Below are 7,002 nucleotides of genomic sequence, written 5' to 3'. Positions count from 1 at the left end.
GGATGTCTGTTTCCTTCCCCAGATTAGGGAAGTTTTCAGCTATTATTTCTTCAAATAAATTTTCTGCCCCCTTTTCTCTCTCTTCCTCCTCTGGGACTTCTATAACATGAATATTATTATGTTTGATGGGGTCACTGAGTTCCCTAAGTCTAGTCATATGTTGCGTAATTCTTCTTTCTTTCCTTTGTTCAGCTTCATTATTTTCCATTATTTTGTTTTCTAGGTCACTAATTCATTCCTCTGCTTCTTCCAGCCTGCTATGCATTACATCAAACCTGTTTCTAAATTCATTTGTTGCATTCTTCATCTATGATTGATTATTTTTTAACTTTTATCTCTGTGGTAAGGGTCTCACTGATGTCTTTTATTGTTTTCTCAAGCCCAGTGCATATATTTATGATTGTTGCTTTAAATTCTCCATCAGGAGCTTTGCGCAGTGGCAGTATCGTAGCCAATGAGGTTTATCTGAGGCGCGATTATTGCTAATTGAAAACTTTTCCCAAATTCTCCATCAGGCATGTTACATATATATGTATGTATATATATAATATATATAATATATATATAGATTTCACTTAGATCTCTAGCCATGGTCTTATCTTGTTTTTTTCATTTGGGATTAATTCCTCCATCTTGGCATTTTGTCTAAGTCTCTGCCTTCTTCTCTGTGTTAGAAAAGACCTTTATGTCTCCTGCTCCTGAAAGTAATAGCCTAACGTAGGAGACATCAAGTAGTGCCCAGGGCCTGGTGTTTCAGGGAGTGTCTCTGTTGTGTACCACATATGCTCTGCTGTCGTATTTTGTATCCTTCAGGTCAGGCATCTGCAGAGACTCCGCTCATCTGCTGTTGGGCACTGTTTGGTTCCTGGCCTGAACGTGGTGTGTTTTAACTAGGTGTGCTCTGGTCTGCTTGAAAATGAGATCTGACACCAAATCCAAGAACTGAGATCCTGCAGAGCTCTCTGGTCTGGAGAAGCAGTGTGGGGAGGGGTTTGTGCTGGTCTTCTTGGGGAGGGCCTCACCACAATGGGACTGAGGCAAACTTGACTGAGCAGGACAGCCCCACCAGAACACAAGTGGTGGGGCTTGGTGTAAGCAAGTTAGGCAACCAGTGTTGGTGCTGAACTGATTTCCCTCAGGTAGCTCTGTGTTTAAGCTGAGGGGCAGGGAAGGAAAAGTTTCCAGACAGCTCCTTAGTTCCTGGAGAAGCATCTCCATGAATGCTGCTTCTCAGGGACACACTCTAAGAGGAGCGAACAATCTCCCCACTATGTGCCCCAGGCGTTTTTCAGATCACTGTTTTCACACTATCTGTCCCCAGGTTGTTTGTCTGACTTCTCTCTAGGAGCAGGGCAGTGCCCTCTAGGCTTTATCCCAGCCAAGCTCACTGACTTTTAAAACTCCAGGCTTTAAGCCCCACTGGTTGCAAGAACTCATGAAATTCAGCCCCTCTCAATTTTCAGGTCAATGGCTTTGGGAAAATGTTCTCCTTGTGTATTCCCCTGTGTACCCCTCTCTTTCTCTCACCCTTCTCCATGACCACAGCTCCCTCTCCTCTTGCAACACTTCAGTTTCTCCCCTAAACCACATCTGTGCACTTCCTTTCTTCCTCAGTGTGGCCTCTTGTCTCCCTTTCTTTGTGGAATTTCTTCTGTTCATCTTCAGGTCATCTTCTGGGGTATTTAGGATGATTTGATAGTTACCTAGTTGTGTTCATGGGATGAGATAAGCCTAAGGTTCTCCTATTCCATGGCCATCTTCCTCTCCTCTCTGTGGATTATTTGTGGGTTTTTTTTTTCTTTTTTCTTTTTTTTTTTTTTTTTTGGTGCTGTCATATAAGTTCTTTATATATTTTGGATATTAACCCTTTATTGGATATATCATTTGCAAATTTCTTCTCCCATTCAATTGGTTGCCTTATAAAGTTTTATTGATGGTTTCCATTGCTGTGAAAAAATTTTTCTTTTGATATAGTCCTAATAGTTTAATTTTACTTTTGTTTCTCTTGCCAGAGGAGACACAGGTAGAAAAATATTTCTATGGCCAATGTCAAAGAAATTAGTGGCTTTGTTTTCTTCTAGGAATTTTATGGTTTTAGGGCTCACATTTAGAAATTTAATCCATTTTCAGTTTATTTTTGTGTAGAGTATAAGAAAGTGGTCCAGTTTCATTCTGTTGCATGAATGAGTTTTGCATTTTGTCCAGTTTTCCTAACACCATTTGTTGAAGAGACTGTCTTTTCCCCATCATACATTCTTGCCTCCTTTGTTGTACATTAATTGACCATGTAAGTATGGGTTTATTTCTGGACTCACTATTCTGTTCCATTGATTTGTATGTCTATTTTTATGCCAACACCATTTTGCAGCTTTGCAATATATCTTGAAATCTGGGATTGTGATACTTCTAGTTTTGTTCTTCTTTTCCAAGATTGCTTTGCCTTTTCAAGTCTGTGGTTCCATGAAAATTTTAGGATTATTTGTTCTAGCTCTGTGAAAAATGTTATTGATATTTTTATCAGGATTGCATTAAATCTGTAGATTGGCTCAGGTAGTATGGACATTTTAACAATGTTGGTTTCATGAGCATGGAATATCTTTACATTTGTTTGTGTTATCTTCAGTTTCTTTCATAGGTGTTTTACACTTCTTGGAGTATAGGTCTTTTACCTCCTCTGTTAAGTTTATGCCTAGATATTTTATTCTTTTTGGTACAATTGTAAATGGAATTGCATTCTTAATTTCTTTTTCTGCTACTTCATTATTATTGTATAGAAATGCAACAGATTTCTACATATTAATTTTGTGTCCTGTGACTTTATTAAATTCATTTATCAGTTCTAGTAATTTTTCGGTGGAATCTTTATGGTTTTTTATATAGAATATCATGTCATCTGCAAATAGTGGAAGTTTTACTTCTTCCTTACCAATTTACATGCTTTTTATTTCTTTTTCTTGTCTGATTGCTATGGCTAGGACATCTAGTACTATGTTGAATAAAAGTGGTGAGTGTAGACATTTTGTCTTATTCCAGATCTTAGAGAAAAAGCTCTGTTTTTTACCACTGAGTATGAACTTAGCTAAGATATTACTTTACACTTTTCAAAATGGCCAAAATTAAAAACACAAGAAACAACAAGTCTTGGCGAGAATGTAGAAAAAAAGAAACCCCATGCACTGTTGGTGGCAATATAAACTGGTGCTGCCATTGTGAAATACAATAAGAAGTTTCCTCAAAAACTTAAAAATAGAATTACTATATGATCCAGTAAATCCACTACTCAGTGTTTACCCAAAGAAAACAAAAACATTAATTTGAAAAGATATATGCACCTCTGTGTTTACTGCAGCATTATTTACAATAGCCAAGATATGGAAGTAGCCCAGTGTCCATCCATAGAAGAGTGGATAAAGAAGATGCTGTATATACACACAATGGGATATTTTTCAGCCATAAAAAAGAATGGAATCGTGATGAAGTCCCAATAGTCCATTTTTGCCCTTGCTTCCCTTGCTTTTGGCGATGATTCTAGGAAGAAGTTGCTGTAGCTGAGGTCAAAGAGGTCGCTGCCTGTGTTCTCCTTTAGGATTTTGATGGACTCCTGTCTCACATTGAGGTCTTTCAACCATTTTGAGTCTATTTTGGTGTGTGGTGTAAGGAAATGGTCCAGTTTCATTCTTCTGCATGTGGCTGTCCAATTTTCCCAACACCATTTGTTGAAGAGACTGTCTTTTTTCCATTGGACATTCTTTCCTGCTTTGTCAAAGATTAGTTGACCTAGAGTTGAGGGTCCATTTCTGGGCTCTCTATTCTGTTCCATTGATCTATGGGTCTGTTTTTGTGCCAGTACCATACTGTCTTGATGATGACAGCTTTGTAACGGAGCTTGAAGTCTGGAATCATGATGCCACCAGCTTTGCTTTTCTTTTTCAACATTCCTCTGGCTATTCGGGGTCTTTTCTGGTTCTATACAAATTTTAGGATTATTTATTCCATTTCTTTAAAAAAAAGTGGATGGTATGTTGATAGGGATTGCATTAAATGTGTAGATTGCTGTAGGGAGCACTGACATCTTCACAATATTTGTTCTTCCGATCCATAACCATGGAACATTTTTCCATTTCTTTGTGTCTTCCTCAATTTCTTTCATGAGTATTTTATAGTTTTCTGAGCACAGATTCTTTGCCTCTTTGGTTAGATTTATTCCTAGGTACCTTATGGTTTTGGGTGCAATTGTAAATGGGGTCAACTCCTTAATTTCTCTTTCTTCTGTCTTGTTGTTGGTGTATAGCAATGCCATGGATTTCTGTGCATTGATTTTATATCCTGCCACTTTACTGAATTCTTGTATGAGTTCTAGCAGTTTTGGGGTGGAGTCTTTTAGGTTTTCCACATAAAGTATCATATCATCTGCAAACAGTGAGAGTTTGACTTCTTCTTTGCTGATCCAGATTTATTTCTTTTTGTTGTCTGATTGCTGTGGCTAGGACTTCTAATACTATGTTGAATAGCAATGGTGATAGTGGACATCCTTGCTGTGTTCCTGACCTTAGGGGAAAAGCTCTCAGTTTTTCCCCATTGAGAATGATATTCTCTGTGGGTTTTTCATAGATGGCTTTTATGATATTGAGGTATGTACCCTCTATCCCTATTCTCTGAAGAGTTTTGATCAAGAAAGGATGCTGTACTTTGTCAAATGCTTTTTCTGCATCTATTGAGAGGATCATATGGTTCTTGTTCTTTTATTAATGTATTGTATCACATTGATTGATTTGTGGATGTTGAACCAACCTTGCAGCCCAGGGATAAATCCCACTTGGTCATGGTAAATAATCCTTTTAATGTACTGTTGGATCCTATTGGTTAGTATTTTGGTGAGAATTTTTGCATCCATGTTCATCAGGAATATTGGTCTGTAATTCTCCTTTTTGATGGGGTCTTTGTCTGGTTTGGGGATCAAGGTAATGGTGGCCTCATAAAATGAGTTTGGAAGTTTTCCTTCCATTTCTATTTTTTGGAACAGTTTCAGAAGAATAGGTAAAAAGCTTTTGCACAGCAAAGGAAACAGTCAACAAAACCAAAAGACAACTGACAGAATGGGAGAAGATATTTGCAAATGACATATCAGATAAAGAGCTAGTATCCAAAATCTATAAAGAACTTATCAAACTCAACACCCAAAGAACAAATGATCCAATCAAGAAATGGGCAGAAGACATGAGCAGACATTTTTCCAAAGAAGATATCCAAATGGCTAACAGACACATGAAAAAGTGCTCAACATCATTTGGCATCAGGGAAATCCAAATCAAAACCTCAAGGAAAGGGCGCCTGGGTGGCTCAGTTGGTTAAGCGACTGCCTTCAGCTCAGGTCATGATCCTGGAGTCCCGGGATCGAGTCCCGCATCGGGCTCCCTGCTCAGCGGGGGGTCTGCTTCTCCCTCTGATCCCCTTCCCTCTCGTGCTCTCTGTCTCTCATTCTCTGTCTCTCAAATAAATAAATAAAATCTTTAAAAAAAAAAAAAAAAAAAAAAAAAACCTCAAGGAGAAAGCACCTCACACCAGTCAGAATGGCTAAAATTAACAAGTCAGGAAACAACAGATGTTGGCGGGGATGCGGAGAAAGGGGAACCCTCCTACACTGTTGGTGGGAATGCAAGCTGGTGCAGCCACTCTGCAAAACAGTATGGAGGTTCCTCAAAAAGTTGAAAATAGAGCTACCATACGATCCAGCAATTGCACTACTGGTATTTACCCCAAAGATACAAATGTAGTGATCCGAAGGTGCATGTGCACCCTGATGTTTATAGCAGCAATGTCCAAATAGCTAAACTATGGAAAGAACCAAGATGTCCATCGACAGATGAATGGATAGAGGAGATGTGGTATATATATATACAATGGAATATTATGCAGCCATCAAAAGGAATGAAATCTTGCCATTTGCAATGACGTGGATAGAACTGGAGGGTATTATGCTGAGCGAAATAAGTCAATCGGAGAAAGACATGTATCATAGTATCATATGACCTCACTGATACAAGGAATTCTTAGTCTCAGGAAACAAACTGAAGGTTGCTGGAGTGGTGGGCGGTGGGAGGGATGGGGTGGCTGGGGATAGACATTGGGGAGGGTATGTGTTATGGTGAGCACTGTGAATTGTACAAGACTGTTGAATCACAGACCTGTACCTCTGAAACAAATAATACATCATATGTTAAAAAAAAAAAAAAAGAAGAATATAGTAGGAAGGGAAAAGTGAAGTGGGAGGAAATGGAGGGGGAGACGAACCATGAGAGACTATGGACTCTGAGAAACAAACTGAAGGTTCTAGAGGGGAGGGGGTGGGGGAATGGGTTAGCCTGGTGATGGGTATTAAAGAGGGCATGTACTGAATGGAGCACTGGGTGTTATATGAAAACAATAAAACATGGAACACTACATCAAAAACTAATGATGTAATGTATGGTGATTAACATAACACAATAATAATAAAAAAAAAGAATAGAATTTTGCCATTTGCAAAAACATGGATGGACCTTAAGGGTATAATGCTAAGTGAAATAAGTCAATAAGAGAAAGACAAATGCCATATGATTTCACTCATATGTCCAATTTAAGAAACAAATGAACAAAGAAGAAAAGACACACACAAAAAAACAGACTCACATATAAAGAACAAACTTGTGTTTGCCAGAAGAGAGGTAGGGGGGCAATGGGTGAAATAGATAAAGGGAATTAAGAATGCACTTATCTTAGGGGTGGCTCAGTTAGTTACCAATCAGACTCTTGGTTTGGGCTCAGGTCATGATCTCAGGGTCATAAGATCGAACCCCTTGGTGATCCCCGTGGATCACCCAGTATGGAATCTGCTTGAGATTCTCTCCCTCTTCCTCTCCCTCCCCCTCTCTCTCCCTGCTCACGCACTCATGCTCTCTCTCTCTCTCTCTCTCAAAAATAAATAAATAAATAAATAAATAAATAAATAAATAAATAAATAAA

General features: G+C 38.6%; 1 non-coding gene across 1 annotated transcript; it reads left to right on the top strand.

Moving 5' to 3' along the window:
* The first annotated feature begins 425 nt into the window (after nt 1-425).
* Nucleotides 426-560, top strand: LOC123326873. Its single transcript, XR_006541376.1, has one exon. It is a non-coding gene; the product is annotated as a U4 spliceosomal RNA (small nuclear RNA).
* Nucleotides 561-7,002: the final 6,442 nt, after the last annotated feature.

Source organism: Neomonachus schauinslandi, chromosome 1 (assembly GCF_002201575.2).
Source record: "Neomonachus schauinslandi chromosome 1, ASM220157v2, whole genome shotgun sequence".
Classification (NCBI taxonomy): Eukaryota; Metazoa; Chordata; class Mammalia; order Carnivora; family Phocidae; genus Neomonachus; species Neomonachus schauinslandi.
Note: the sequence above shows the minus strand (reverse complement) of the source record. Positions and strands in the feature narration are given on the sequence as shown.